Source organism: Perognathus longimembris, chromosome 28, assembly GCF_023159225.1.
Source record: "Perognathus longimembris pacificus isolate PPM17 chromosome 28, ASM2315922v1, whole genome shotgun sequence".
Taxonomy (NCBI): Eukaryota; Metazoa; Chordata; class Mammalia; order Rodentia; family Heteromyidae; genus Perognathus; species Perognathus longimembris.
This window is the reverse complement of record NC_063188.1, coordinates 102685163-102701975: the sequence shown is the minus strand read 5'-3', so window position 1 is coordinate 102701975 and position 16813 is coordinate 102685163. Positions and strand designations below refer to the sequence as shown.

Here is a 16813-nt window from a genome sequence, read left to right as displayed (position 1 = left end):
TTCTGCTGAAAGGGTAGGAAAGGTTACTGGAAATGGTGTTTTCTAGCTCTGCAATCATATAACTTATTACTCCTTTCTGTTTACTTAGTCCTCACTACTTCTTATTTTATTATCTTTCAAGGATTCTTCTGGAAAAACATAGTATATTGAAGCAAAGCCTCTCTGGCTACACAAAGTTTTGGATTCTTTAGCTCTGTTGAGTTTTACTGTCCATTTCATCTTAACTTGCTTTATGGCTCCTTGGGAATTAGTTCTTCCTCACTGGTCTGCTATGAGCACCTCTTAGGTTCTCAGGACTACTCTGAATTTCTTTCTTTCTTTTTTTTTGCTTATTTCATTGGGTTTCAGTGTGGGATGAAAGGTAACTTTGTGTGTTCTAGAATAGAACTTGAGAGTCCCATACTTAATGTGATTTCTCTTTTCTTTTTTTCTACCATAGACGTCATGGCACAGAATGTGTACGCCTTTGATCATTTTCTTAAAAAACTGACCTTATATCCCTTTTGAAAGTCACTGAAGGTTATGATTGGGATGATTGGGTAGATCATTGGTAGATGATTGGGATGAACACGTGCCACACTTGTAAAAGCTGGAGAGAAAATACTGCTGAGTCACTTGAAGGAAAAAAAATGGTATTGTGTTGGCCATTCTGATGAAGTGGTTTCTTATTACTATTCTTTGTTTTAAAATTACTTGTAGTGCTCGCTTTGGCAGCACATATACTAAAGTTGGAATGATACAGAGAAGATTAGCATGGCCCCTATGCAAGGATAACATGCAAATTCGTGAAGCATTCCATATTAAAAAAAATTACTTGTAAAGCAGGGCACTGGTGGCTCATGCCTGTAATCCTAGCTACTCAGGAGAGAGCTAAGGATCTCTCTTCAAAGCCAGCTCGAGCAGGAAAGTCTGTGAGACTCTTATCTCCTTCAATAAATTCCCCAAAAAGCTGGAAGTACAGCTGTGGCTCAAGTGGTAGAGCAAAAAGAAGCTTAGGGACAGCACCTAGGCCCCAAATTCAAGCCCCAGGACCATCAAAAAAAAGAAAGAAAAAAAAAGGAAAATGACTTTAAGACTGAACAATGATTCATGTGTTAGTCATTTGTATTTCTCTTTTGTCATTTTCTTTGCATGATAATAAAATTTTGTTTTTTTCCCCTTTAATAGCCTTATGTAAGGTTCTGTTATATGAAATAGTGCTACCAAATATAAGTTGTGCTGCTCAATTCTTTTAGTTTAGATTTATTATAATCTGATCTTTGGAAAATGAAAGTTCACTTATGTATTTTAGTTAGTATATAATACCTAAGAATGTGGCTACAAAATTAAATGGAATAACATAGGTGAAGTGCCCAGTACATACTTTTGTACATAATAGATAACAGTAAATATTAGTTCCTTTTGTTCATTCTTCTTTGCCAGATTATTAAAATAAATATAGACCTCATACCTGAGAGAGAAGAGAGAAAAAAAGAGGGAGAGGAGAGAGAGAGGGGGAGGGAGCAAGACAGAGAGAGAGAGAGAGAAAGAGAGAGATATTGGCTTTTTAAATTTCTACGTTCTTCACCCTTTGTATTGTGTTGTTACAAAAATATTTCACTCATTCAACTGTGTTATTTGAGCACAGAACACTTTACAGGTTGGTTTGCCACATCTAATCCATTTCATCTCTACAAGAGTATTTATTAGTTTCATTTTATACATGGGGTCCCCAAAGGCCCAGCTTCTTTTTTTTTTTTTTTCAAAAGCAAAGGTGCCGTTTATTAGCTAATGCACATTCGGGCCAACATGCTCACCAGATGCAGCTGAGAGACGAGGGCCTTGAGAAAGGGGATTGCATACTTTTTATACAAGTGAACAAACAACTTCAGGGGCTTCCCATGTTGGCAGCTATCCCATTAGTTGACCTGATATTACCTGATATGTCCAAACTTGACTGGGGCCATCTGCACATTTCAAAACAGCAACAGTTTATCCTTAGCTAGGCCAGCTTGCCCCCTGTTTCTTTTACTGAGAAGGCCCAGCTTCTTGACAAAGGTAAAATATAATACATAGGGATACAGAAGTATGTTAAACATTGTATTTCTGACCTCAGTAGGTGCTAAAGATATATTTGCTGAATGAATAAATAATCTATCATTAAGTATGTCCACTTCTAAATTATATCTTTGCAAATTGTATCTTGCTTTACAAAACCTCTTATATATTTTGTCTGGTTAACATGACATAGTAATTTGCTAGTTCATCCATCTAAAATGATTTGTCTTTACCTCCAAGCTTAATTATAAGTGGTATTTTTCCTTACTTCACCAGAGATTAAAATGAAAGCTCTACTAAGAGCACAGTTATCATTGAAGTGCAGCAAATTGAGATATTTACCCCGGCCCCAAACTTGGGAACCCACTGCAGCTGTTACAGAAAGCAGAAAAGATGTTTTGCAAAGAGTCAGTACCAGGGTAAAAAGTTAAACTGGCAAATACTGTTAGTATTAGCACACTTTTCATCAAAACATCTTATCATTATACTAAGACAATGTAAATGTTGCTCTCCCAACTTCCAATATTATCCTTGTTAACCACTATTTTTTTTGAGACAGAGTGTCACTGTGGAGCTCAGGCTGGCTTCTAACTTGAGATCCTCCAGATTCAACCTCTAGAAGACTGGAATTAAAGTATGTACAATCCCAACGGGCTCCAACCATTCAATTTTATTTTATTTTTATTTTTATTTTTTTTGGTTTTTGTTTTTTTGGCCAGTCCTGGACCTTGGACTCAGGGCCTGAGCACTGTCCCTGGCTTCCTTTTGCTCAAGGCTAGCACTCTGCCACTTGAGCCACAGCGCCACTTCTGGCCGTTTTCTGTATATGTGGTGCTGGGGAATCGAACCCAGGGCCTCATGTATACGAGGCAAGCTCTCTTGCCACTAGGCCATATCCCCAGCCCCAACCATTCAATTTTAATGTTTACTCTGTATTTAGCTTTTTGTAATTGATTATTTTCATAGTAAATAATGGCTCTTAGTAAAAATGGTCAGAATTATTGCAGGATTAGAGGTGGAACATTCATAAGTTTATTGCAGAGTTGCATATCTCACCTCTCCATATCTAGTCTGGAGTTTTATACATTTACCTTTTTTGATAGATTTTATCAATCAGTAGTACCCAGTTCACTTCATAGGATACATTTGGTGAGGCTTTTACCAAGCCCTTGGATAACAACTTTGTAATGTTGCAAAAATAATTTTAGGGCACATCTAGGTAAAGACCATGACAGTTTATTAGTAATGCACACCAAAGATAGAAAGATAGTCCCCACTCAAAAATCGGTGTGGGCACATGGGACCAACAGGTGCAGTGATTATTTTAACTTGAGAAGAATATGCAAAAAGGTAGGGGGTTTGGCTTAAAATAACTGAAGGATAAATGCTTCCCTTTGTTTTGGGAATTGGTACATTTAATCATATTTGCTATTACCTTGTTTTATCAGTTGGGCCCTGAAATACCAAGGATGGTCTGCTATTAAATTTGGGTCATTATGAGGTACATGTCTGAGCATCCCTTTAGACAGGATTAAGTGTCTGCCAGATGCTCCCTTCAAGACAGATGTCTATCGAGATAAATATTTTCCTTCACAAACACTTTTGTGATTAAAAAAGGAGTCAGTCTCCTTGTGGGTAACATGAATTTTTCTAGCCACAAATAATCTTAAAGTGTACCTGGGAGCATTAAATAAATTAATGTAAATAAGAACAATATTTATCACAGAATGCCATTGTGCTACTAAATTTTAAAAATTTTGAAATATTTTGCTCCACTGGAGTACTTTTGCATCATATATGATGGATTGTGTATGCTCCATGGGGGCAAGGTCTGACCTGTTTTCTGTTTACTATGTTATCTCTCACATCTGGTATAGTGACTAGCATAGAGTAATACTTATTCAATAAATATTTGTGGAATAAAGGAATGAATGATGAATATTTTGTTTTCCTTAAATTGTGTGCACAACATTTTAGTCCAAATGTTTTTTTGATTATGTCACTGAAAAAATTGTAACAAAACTTATACCAGCTTTCCAAGGTTTACAGTTGGAAATCCAAGTGTTTTAGTTTTGCATTCAACAACCTATAAAATTTTCAGGTTAGGAGAGTGGCTTGAGTGCTTTGCCTATCATGTGCAAGGCCTTGAGTTTAATCCTTATTACTACCCCCCCCCCCCTGCAATTGAACCTGGCATGTTGGTCCACACTTGTTAATCCGATTGCTAAACAAGCTAAGGCAGGAGGATCCCAAGTTCAAGACCAGTCTGGGCTACATAGTGAAAATCTGTTTGTTTGTTTTTTAAAAATCCATACAAAAGCCCTGTAGAATGTTCTTGTACTTAGGTTTTGGGAATCTCACGTTCAAGACCAGTTTGGGGTACACAGTGAGAACCTCTCTCTCTCTCTCTCTCTCTCTCTCTCTATATATATATATATATATATATATATATATAACACAAAAAGTTCTATGGTGCTGTCCTGTATTTACTTTCTTTTTTGTATATAAGGTTTGGTCCAGATATCCTTTTTCTGCCTTTTATCTCAAATGTATGGTTCTCTGGGTCATGAGTTCACTGGGTTGACATGATGTCCACTGTGTTGCTATGAAAGCACTTTGGAAATTAAAGTCATTCTCACCACTTTATAAATTCTCAATTTTTTGGTGTGTGTGTGCTGGTCTTGGGGCTTGAACACAAGTCCTGGATGCCTGAGTATCTTTTGCTCAAGGCTAGCACTCTACCACTTGAGCCACAGCACCACTTCTGGCTTTCCCTGAATAGTTTATTGGAGATAAGAATCTCATAAACTTTTCTGCCCGGGCTGGCTTTCAACCACAATCCTCAGATATCAGCCTCCTGAGTCACTAGGATTGTAAGTGGGAGCCACCAGTGCCTGTTTTATTCTCAATAATTTTTAATCAAAATTTTGGTCACACAATTTAACTCTACTCCTCCATCTATTCTCAGATGAATTCACATCCTATTTCTGGTATAAAACATGACTGTCACAGTATGAAATGAGTACTTTTTTCTTTTAACATTTGATAAAATTTGTATTTGTATAGCTCAGTTGTTAATTATGAGTCTGTAAATGGTCTCATTTTTCCTTGTTGTTTTATACTAATTAGATAAGATGTTGGGATGGTTAGTGCATAATGAAACCAGCAAAAATTTGTTGAGCACCTATATTATCCTTAATGAAAATCTGCTTTGTTCTCATAACTCAATATTGTTATCATGGCTTGGTCCACTGATTACCCTCCAGCCCAGTCTCCAGCGTAGAATCTTAATTTAAACATGAAAGCCCACTCTCCCACCCTCTGATAGGTGCCTGAGAGAGGGCGGGAGACTTGCTCAAACAATAGGTTCCCTATAAACTCTTTGAAACCTTGATCTACCTGTTAACCCTGCCCTCTAACCTTAACCCTGCTTTGTCTTCTGACTCTCCTGAGGTCACCGTGGAGTCTCTTTTCAACTTTCCATTAACTTTGATCTGGTCTGTTGAGGTGTTCTGTTCTTTCTTTATTCTAATATCCTTATGACTCAGTTTCCTAGTAGTCCTAATCTCTGAGTTAAGTTTTCATTTAATCCAGTTTTTTTTTTTTTTGCCAGTCCTGGGGCTTGGACTCAGGGCCTGAGCACTGTCCCTGGCTTCTTTTTGCTCAAGGCTAGCACTCTGCCACTTGAGCCACAGCGCCACTTCTGGCCATTTTCTGTATATGTGGTGCTGGGGAATCGAACCCAGGGCCTCATGTATATGAGGCAGGCACTCTTGCCACTAGGCCATATCCCCAGCCCCATTTCATCCAGTTTTTACAACTGGGTTACACACAAAAGACTGTATTTCTGGGTTTCATGAATAATTTTTTGTACACATTGTTGGGGAAATGGAGAACAGAAAAGGAATAGACTGGACAGTATCCTTAACAGGAGAGGACTGTTTATTGAGGAACAGCAAGGGGCACAGACCTTCCTGTGGGATTGGAGGTTGTGCCTGGAACTGGATTTTAGAGTGGGCTTATATAGGGCTTAACAAGGAAGCAGAAAACAGAAAATGAGTTATGGTCTTTTGGGGGCCCAGGGCGATGTCCTTGGCCATGCCCACAGTGGAATGCTCCACCTGGGGTGAGGGGCTATTGACCCCTGGGGGCCAAGGGTGGTGTCCTTGGCCCTGCCTAGATTGGAATAAATAACCTGCCTGCAGACAGGCATGTGGTCCAGCCTGTCCGCGTGCACCTGTTGTCTTGCTTGGCCTTGGGGAATAAGTCAAGAATCAATCCTTCACACATTAATATGTAACTGATTAGTTGATGTATCAACTAATGAAAATATTTCATTATGAAGACATTTCAAAATGAAAATAATTTCCTTGTGATAATCGGATATATTATTATTACTAGTTGTATAAAGAGATTACAATTCCCTTCCCTAAATTAGGTTATGAATGCAATGCTGCTTGGTCAATGTTAGGAAAATGGAGGAGGAAGGAAAAGGCCAGACTCAGTCTCAACAGGCTAGGAATGTTTATTGAGGCACAACAGCAAGGGGCAGCAATCTTCGCACAGGATCAAAGGTTTTGTGGGGAGGTGAGGCCTGAGCTAGTGTTACATTGGGTCAAGCCAGGATTAGTATGTGACTTAAGGGAACAGGTCATGACACAAGTGGGGCAGGTGGCTTATGGATGCTAGAACATGGTTTTTTTCTTAAAACCAGGGCATGTGGGGAACCTGTGGTTAGGCCGGGGATACTGAACCTCCAGAACAGAAAGCTTTTCCCAGAAGCAGATATTTCCTGATATACCTGGAATTATGAGGAGAGGATGAGTCCTTTAGTCAGTGTCACCCCTTACTTTGTCTCAAGTTACGTAGCTAATGTTTTACATAATATATTGAATATAATGAGTACATTTACTCCCCTTTCTTCCTGAATGCCCCCCCCCCATTTTACCCACCCCAAACATGTTTCCACTTCCTGGTATTCATTTTGATAAACAGTACATTAGCTGTTTAGAGGGTTATGCCTTTGAATTCCTCCCTTAAGTATACTCTCCTTTAGTTAGTTCGTATGTAAATGCATTGTACTTTGTATATATTATTAGGTATAGTTCTATTTTAGATCTAGCTTCCACATATGAGAGAAAACATGAATTTTTAAATCTTGGTCCGTATTTATTTTCTTTCTTTAGTTTGTTTTCTGGATTTCCTACTTACTTGCCCTCCATCTAGGTAGAAATGCTGTCTTTCTTAAATTGCTTTGTGTTTTCACAGATCCTTTAGGGGAAAAAGTATGTCATTATTGTAAGATCTGTCTTTGCACTGATTTATTGAGATGTTTTATGGAGATCCCTGTGCTAGGGCTCAAACCTAAGAACTTCTGTATACTAGGTAAGTGCTACACCAAGGTTTTTACTTTTTTGAGAGTTGAGATTATAGGAAGAAATTAATAGCATTTTCAGTGTCCTTAATGAATTTGGTTTTTAAAAATGGCTCAGAGTAAAAACTAGTAGCAGGGCCTGGGAATGTGGCTTAGTGGTAGAGTGCTTGCCTTAGCATGCATGAAGCCCTGGGTTCAGTTCTTCAGTACCACATAAACAGAAAAAGCCAGAAGTGGTGCTGTGGCTCAAAAGGTAGAGAGCTATCCTTGAGCAAAAAGAAGCCAGGGACACTGGTCAGGCCCCGAGTCCCAAGCTCTAGCCAGACTGGCAACCACCCCCTCCCCCCCCCAAAAAAAAACCAGTAGTAATCTAGCACCAGTGGAGGGTTCTTTGTTAGAAGGTAGATAGCTTTTGTGCTGAGACTTGAAGGAATGAGTGGAAAGGGAAGAATGTGAATGCTTCTCTTTTTATTTGAGGTTTGGAGTCAATAACTGAAATTTTAATTTTTTTGAGATGATCATCATATTGTTTTTGAGATAATCATATAGTTTGAAGCATAGACTTGTCACAGAATGCAGGTGAAGGTTTGTGAAGTTTCCCTTTAAAAGTAGGGACTCTTGGGACTGTGAATATGGCCTAGTGGTAGAGTGCTTGCCTTGTATACATGAAGCCCTGGGTTCGATTCCCCAGCACCACATATACAGAACAAGCCAGAAGTGGCGCTGTGGCTCAAGTGGCAGAGTGCTAGCCTTGAGCAAAAAGAAGCCAGGGACAACGCTCAGACCTGGAGTTCAAGCCTCAGGACTGGCAAAAAAAAGCTAGGGACTCTTCACTTAGGGTCCTTGACTTTGATCACACAGAGTAAGGATTTCTGGACAAGTCACGATGATAAGAATACTTGATGGAGCTTCACAGAATAAGAATTTCTGGACAAGTCACAGTGGTAGGAAAACTTTGTGGCCCTTTATTGAGTGAGTAAACAAGCAGGCAAGGAGACAAACAGACAAGCAGAATGGCAGGGGCACACTCTCAACAGAGTGGGTGCTCTCAGAGGGCCAAAGACTGGGTGAAACACAGCTCCTTATGGTAAAGGCAGGGGGGTCTGACTTTAAAGTTCTGCAAAGATTGTTTTGTCTTTGATGTAATCACTCCAAGTATAACACTTTCTGAATTCCTGGGTGTTTTTGGCATTTCTTCCAGGTAAGAATACATCCTGCCATAAAACAGATGCTTTCCCTTGAGACAAGGAAGGCTTTCTATTGTCTGCATTTTGGATAGGAGGAGATTGCTTATGTTTTGGGGGGAGTATTTCTCTCCGGAAGGAAGGCATCCTATTATCTCTCTTTGAAGAAGCAAAGACAGTGCTTTTGTGTTTCTAAATTCCATGTTTCTGAGTTGCTATGCCTCATTTCCTTCAATTTATCCTGCCTCATTTTCCCTAAATGACTTTGGTCCCTTAATCTTAAGGGAAGTAGATGAACGAATATCTCCCATTTTTCTGTAAGCTTACCGTACCTCAGTTTCCCCAGTCTATCTTGCCTCAGACTTGCTTGAAACTCTTTAATTCTCCTGCCTCAGCCTCCTGAGTTCTGGGATTTGAGGCTTATGCCACTATGCCTAGCTAAATAAATCTTAAAATTGTTAAAGTTCTAGATAATTAAATAAAAATACATGCCTAACTATTTTTTTTGTAAAACATAAGTTTCTTCACTAGTATTTGATGTAGATTCAAGGCTGTTTTAGCTGAACTAGGCTCCATGTTATCTTCATTGTATGAACCATATTCATTATGTCCTAATGCTGTAGTAAGTCCAGTTTTGATTTCCTGAAAGTGAAACAATAATTTAGACAACCCATGAAACTGTTAAGTACAGAACGATAGATTCTTTCTACAGCTCTCTGTTGTCTTTTAATTTAATTTGACAGCCACATTTTAAAAGTGACTCATCACCTTTGTTGAATCTTGCCAAAGAATCCAATGTAATTTGTACGGAAAGGACAACTCTCTTCTAGTTGGTTTGCATACTCTTTAATTGAAAAACATGTAATGATTATTAAAAGAGGAATTGACAGACAGTTTTAGGAAGCAATTAATAGACTTTTGCATGCTAAGCATACTGCTAAATTTTAGGGAGTAGCTTTGTGAAGTTGAACTAAGCAGTTATCTACTAGCATTCTGCATTGGTTCTTTTGGCGTTAGTGAGTCTGTAGTGAAGAGATGATTTAGTGGGCAGTGGTTGGTAGCAATTATGTCAGGTCTGTTAGTCCTGCTGGAGGCCAATATGGCTTGAGTGGCATTGCAAATGGACTTTTGTAATGCATTTTATACTTTTCAAAAAGTCTGTTTTCCCTGAATAACAGGCTTTTTGTCCCGTCTAATAGAAGATAACTATTGTTCATAATGCCTGGAGAAAATCACTTTGTTTACCTAAGAGCTCTGTGAATCCTTTTTCCCAAGAAGAGGTTTCCTCACTTACCAGTAGTGGTTTCTATCTCTTTTGGGTATGTGACACATTCTGCATATATCTTTATCTTAGCCCGTCTCATAGAGAGTTAATGAATTCCTTTCGCTTTTTCTTTTTCATTATTTTTAATATCTTTTTAAAATGCTACTAGTGTTTGAACTCTGGGCCTTGTGCTTGCTTGTTGTTATAGCAGTAAGTTACCTGAAATTAATATTTATGCATCATGTGATTTGGAGGTCATTTAATCTTTTTTTCCCTTACAGACATCCAGTTGACAGTATCATTTATTGAAAAGTATCTGCAGACCAAACTTGTGTACAGAAGCATCCATTTCATGCATGATGTATTTTTGGCCTTTTTGGTTTTTTCTTTAATTTGCTTGCCCAATGGACTGTTTTCATGAATGAGATTTCTAATACACCCTATAATCTAGAGAGGAAAGTTAGGATTGACTGAGATTGTATTGGTTTTCTGGAGCAACTTGAATATAGCTGACATCTTTACAGTGTTAAATGTTTACATGGAATATCTCTTCACATTTTAGATTTCCTATTGTTAATTTAGCAATCATTTTTGCATTCTTAGGATTGAACACAGGTGCTTGCTAGGCAAGTGTGCCACCATGGAGGTATACTCCCTCTCAGCCCCAGGTCTCATTTATTTTTAAATTTATTATTATTTTAATTTTAAGTAATTGTATAAAGGAGTTTCAATTCAAAAAGCCAGATCATGAGTACAGTGCATTTGGTCCATGTCTCCCTTTCCTTTAGCTTTAAAATGTGGTATTGTTGTAAGGTAAATCCAGAGAAGCCACATTTCTTTTCTTTTTTTATTAATTTATTTATTGTCAAAGTGATATACGTAAGGCATTAAGTACATCTCCTATCCAACTTGTTACCTCCTCCTTCATTTTTCTCCCACCTTCCTCCCTCTCCATTTCTCTCTCCCTTCCCCATGAGTTGTACAGTTAGTTTACAGCATATAGTTTTGTAAGTATTGCTGTTGCATTGGTTTGTCTTTTATCCATTATCTCTCTATTTTAATGTCCTCCTTCCTTTCCCTAGTTCCAATAAAATGTATATACAATACCCAGGGTACCAAGATCAGTAACAGTGACATCAGGGGTAAAACTCTGGGGAAGAAAGACAAAAGAAAATGGCATAATTTCACATGGTATGTTGAAGATAACAATGGCAATGATAAATCACTCATTTCCATAACTTGGAGTTCATTTCACTTAGCATCATCTTATGTGTTCATATGTACATAGCTATTGAGCTATTGTGATGAGAAACAAGCCACATTTTGAGAGGTGGAATTGTGAGTCTATTAGAGGGAGCATCTGCAAGGTGAACTATTGTCTCAAAGACCAGCAGTTTCCACCCCCACCCTCCAGCTTGCACTAAGCTTTTAAAGACCAAAAATGTACTTGGGTAGACACTAAGCCCCAATATAAATAAAAGCACTAGGAGCAGCTTCCCTGTAGCTAACATGATATCTGCATATCCTCTACAGGAGAGAGCTCTCTCTACTTACTGAGCTAGGTATCTGCATTTCAAAGGATGGCTTGTCTGACCTCTAGGCCTTTGGAGCTGGGTGGACCACCCCTATTACCTGGGTAGATGCCAGGATGGCTGTGAGAACAAGGTGACTTAGATGTAGTCTTTCCCTTACTTCACTATTTCTTTTTAAAGTAACTTTCTATGTCTAGATTTTCTATTTTTCTTTTTAATTAAAAGAATATGAGCTGATGGCTCACCCTGTAATCCTAGCTATTCAGGAGGCTGAGATCTGAGGATTTGGGTGGTCTCCAATTAACCACCAGAAAACCAGAATTGACGCTGTGGCTCAAAGTGGTAGAGTGCTAGCCTTAAGCAAAAAAACAAAAAAAAAACAAAAAAAAAACAAAAAAAACAACTCAGGTCTTACACCCAGGCCCTGAGCTCAAGACCCTCATGACTGGCTGGAAAAAAAATATTGCTGGCATATATTAGGTTTTATTTAGGTAACTGAGAAGAGAACACCATGTGATAGGAAGGGGAGAGAACTTTATTTCCTGAACTGCCTGCCCTACCATGTATGCATAGAAACACATGGCCTAAAGGGGAGGGCAGCTGTCTGGCTGAGGTTTAAATAGGGCAGAGAGGAGAGAAGGTGTGGCCAGGTGAGGGGAAGGTGTGGCCACACAGATGTGGATGTGACCTCAGAACGGGGAGGTCACTGCCTCCAGGTATGCGAGTTACCTAGGTACTGGCTGGAAACTTAGACAGGAGAAGGGAGGCACCTGCAAGGCCTTCCTGGGCAGACCTTACAGCATACAGAAATACTATTGAATTTTAAATATTAACCTTTGTGTTCCAGTTTGATAATGATTATTTTTTAATAGTTTATAGGTAGTTTTATTATTTGTATGTGTACAATTTGCAAGTAGTAGTTTTTTTTTGAGACAAGGTCATCATGTATGTAGTCTAATATGGCCTACCTGGAATTTGCTTTTAACCCAGGATGGCCTCTAATTTATCACTCTTCTGCCTCAGATTTCCAGGTGCTGGGATTTATATGACTGTACTGTCACACCTGGCTATGTTAGTTGTTTTTTTTTTTTTTTTCAGTTCTCAGCCCTCATGTTTTTGTCCACCTTTCTACTTGTTAAGAGTGGAAAGATTTGTCTGAATTAGTCAGCATTATTAGAAGATGAACTTGTTTCTGAAAGAAAAATGAAACATGCATCCCTATTTATTTCTGAATTATCTTAGAATTTAAACCCAGCAGTGATGAGGCCCAGTGAACATAGCTAATAGAGCTTTTGAGATAATCTCATAAATGTTCCTAAAGGCTATATCAACAAATCCTGTTAAATCTTTATTTTAGTATTTAAAACTTAATTTTGATTACACTTTGAAGATGTATCTCAAGAACTTGCATGTGAAAGCTAATCAGTTAAAAAAATTCTTCCAAGTAATGGCATAACTAGTGAAAGCACAAGGTATCTCTTTATGACATTGATTTTTCTTTTTTCCTTTTTTTGCTAGTCCTGAGCCTTGAACTCTGGGCCTGGGCGCTGTCTATAAGCTCATTTTGCTCAAGGTTAGCCCTCTACCACTGGAGCTTCAGCACCACTTCAGGCCTTTTCTATGATTAATTATAGATAACATCAAAATGGAGAGACAAAGAATAAAAGGTGAACCAATGCAATAGCAACACTTACAAAACATATTCCATAATCCAACTGTACAACTCTTGGGGGGGTATTGGGGAGGGGGGACGGAAGAAGGAAAATGAGAGTGGAGGTAACAAGTTTGATAAGAAATGTACTCTCTGCCTAACGTATGAAACTGCAACCCCTCTGTATATCACTTTGACAATAAATAAATTAAGGTAATATTTTAGAGAGGACAATTCCAGGTTGACTTCTAATTTGGTGAATTGTAGCTGAGGGGTCAGAGTATTATCATAGTTTGTCCTCTGGCAATGACATACATGCTGCTTTAGCTCGAGGAGTCTGTAGGACACTATAGCCTGCTGCAGTCAACAAGTCAATAGATGCTGGGCAGCTTCAGGAAAGAGGTTGGAATTTCAAACAGCGCATTTCAATGGGGTTCTGGCATCTTGGTGGTGGCCCTCCAACAAAAACATAATGGAACTATAGAAATGGACCAGTGAAAGGCGCTTTTAATGAGCAAGGGTTCCATTGACTATTTTGGGAGTTCATGAGTGGGCAAGCAAAAATAATTCTAATTAGTGTTGATAAAATAATCACTGTAACTGATTTTAGTACTCTGGATATTGTATATACATGTATTGGAACTAGGAAAGGGAAAGGGAATACCAAAATGGAGAGACAAAGGATAAAAAGACAAACCAATGCAACAGCTGGCAATAAAAGGAATACTTACAAAACTATATGGTGTAAACCAACTGTACAACTCATGGGGGGAGAGGAAAAGGGAGAGGGGGAAGGCAGGGGGGCGGAAATGGAGGAGGTAACAGGTTGGATAAGAAATGTATTCACTGCCTTACATATGAAACTGTAACCCCTCTGTACTTCACTTTTTAGAGCTTTTTACAGTTTTTTAGAGCATTTTATACATGATAGGTATTTGACTGATGTCAGTTGTATTCATGAATCATCATTGAGACCAATGTCTCAAACTAAAACTTTGAGAAACTATTAAGTAATAGCTCAAAAGAGGACAGATTAAAACAAAACTTACCTTTGACCAAGCTGGCTGGTGAAATAATTTTCTCCCTCCAGAAAAGAAAAATAAGATAAAATTTATGAGAAAATTTTATACTTTTTTTAGAGCATGACATATTTGAATTCCATTTGCAGTTTTCCAGCTTGAAAAAAATTGTTATAAACTGTAATTATAATCAGCAGATGAATGAGATGTGAGACTGATTTAAGTTAAAATGTGACCCTAATTTAATTAATTCAGAATGCTTTGGAATCTTTTCAGAATACACTGATATTGTAAGCAAAAATTTCTTTCATAATCAGTGTAAACTAAATGTATACTCTGTAGTTAACTAAAGGATTTTATAGGAAGTCTTATGGCTTTTGTTTTTCTAGTGATGTTTTGCTGAATCATGTTATTAGTTGTATGTACCCTTATGAGTTGGAAATTTAGACAGGAAGTTGAACAAAATCTTTCTATCCAAATGCAACTTTTTATACTGTATTGTGGGTAGGAATCTAGTAGTGTGACTTTAATAGCCCCAAATGTTGGCTTTTGTCTTTATACATGTTTTGGGGGTTTTTGGGTTTTTTTTGCCAGTCCTGGGGCTTGAACTCAGAGCCTGGGCACTGTCCCTGGCTTCTTTTTGCTCAAGGCTAGCACTCTACCACTTGAGCCACAGCGCCACTTCTGGCCTTTTCTATATATGTGGTGCTGGGGAATCAAACCCAGGGCTTCATGTATACGAGGCTAACACTCTTGCCACTAGGCCATATTCCCAGCCCCCAGCAAAATCTTTTAAAATGACTTTTTCCCAGAGTTTATCTAGATGAAATGGTTTCAGTATGTCCTATTTTGTAAAGAGCTCATTTATTAGCATGAACATCTCCCGATCTTCCCCTCCCCAACCACCAATACATATTCTAGTCCTTATAGAGTGGAATTTTCATATATAGTGAATGTTCTTAATCACAAGTAGTGCTTTAGAAATTCGTACTTGGATTTGACATTTTATTATGCTTCTTAAGGAAAGAATGTCTTTTTAAATTTTGAGTTGTTTTTTTGTCCTTGAATGTATCAGGCTAACTATAAGGTAACCGATGGCATTGTTATGAAGGATATAGTTGATAATTGATAAGAGCTGTATGAAAATATATTATTCTGTTACTGCTGTTAAGGCCCAAATAGAACCTGAGGAATATTTTTTTTGGTACTTAGGCAAAGCTGACCTTGATTTTTATTTTAAAATTTTTATTGTTATTATAAAGGTGATGTACAGTTAATGTAAGTCAGGTAAATGAGTATATTTCTGTTTTGGACAATGTCCCTTACTCTTTGCCAATTTTCTCCTTCAGTTCATACCCACAAGTTCATTCCAACATGGTGTCTAGTGATTACCACTGCTGCACTGAGGAATCTTTAGCAAAGATGACTTAAAAAGAGAAAAATCAGTGAATCAGACCTACTAATATATAGTTCAGGGTTTGAGTCAGTTACATTAATCTTACTGAGGATCTCTTCTATGATGCAAGATGTTTTTCCTCTTGCTGCTTTTCAAGATGATGATGATGATGATGATTGGCTGGTAGCTCATGCCTATAAGCCTAGCTACTCAGGAAGCTGAGATTTGAAGGGTCATGGTTTGAAACCATCTAGGACAGAAAAGACTCCATCTCCAAAATAAGCAGCAAAAAAGCTGGGCTTGAGGTCAGGTTGAGCTCAAGTACTGATAGCAGCAAAAAGAGAAATATTTATTCATTTTTATGTACATGCATACACAATATAAATACAAATGGCAAAAATTTCAAGTCCAGTGTTTTTTTTACAAAGGAGTTTCAATTCAACATGTCAGTTTATGAGTACAATATATCTTCAACCTTATCATCTCTCACATCATTCTCCCTCATCTATCTCAAACTTACCCATACCATCAGGTTGCCTAGTTCAAGTTTTGAATATATACATTGAGTATTATGACAATTTTTGCCCATTCTTGCTCTTTCCATTCATCTGTCCCCTGTCCTGGATCTCCTCCCCACACACACACACACAAGAAGAGGGCAGGAGACTGAGTTTAGTCACTAATGGTCAATGATTTTGTCAATCATAACTATTTCACCTACATTCCTAAGCAAGTGTTTGGGTGAGCTTTTTTTTTTTTTGCCAGTCCTAGGGCTTGGACTCAGGGCCTGAGCACTGTCCCTGGCTTCTTTTTGCTCAAGGCTAGCACTCTACCACTTGAGCCACAGCGCCACTTCTGGCTTTTTCTATCTATGTGGTGCTGAGGAATCAAACCCAGGGCTTCATGTATATGAGGCAAGCACTTTTTGCCACTAGGCCATATTCCCAGTCCCTTGGGTGAGCTTTGGGATTGATAATCCACACAGAGGTCCTGGGACAGTGTTGGGTCCTGAGACAGCACTGAAGCTCTGCAGTCACCTGACCAACATTCCTGTGAATCTTTCCTTTTTAATCTTTTCCCTCCCTCCTTTCCTCCCTCCATCCCTTTCTTTTCTTTTTTTCTTTCTTTCTTGGTTAGTTGCAGAGCTTGAACTCAGGGCCTGGGCACTATCCCTGAGCTTTTTTGCTCAAGGCTAGCTAGCTTTCTACCACTTGGAGCCACAGAGCCACTTCCAGTTTTCTGGTAGTTAACTGGAGGTAAGAGTCTCGAGGCCTTTCCTGCTTGGGCTGGCTTTTAACTGTGGTCCTCAGCTCTTAGCCTCTTGAGTACTAGGATTACAGGCATGAACATCAGCTC

General features: G+C 38.5%; 1 non-coding gene across 1 annotated transcript; it reads left to right on the top strand.

Moving 5' to 3' along the window:
• Positions 1-698: 698 nt before the first annotated feature.
• On the top strand, positions 699-805 carry LOC125344345. The gene has a single exon (XR_007209483.1). It is a non-coding gene; the product is annotated as a U6 spliceosomal RNA (small nuclear RNA).
• The last annotated feature ends 16008 nt before the right edge of the window (positions 806-16813 follow it).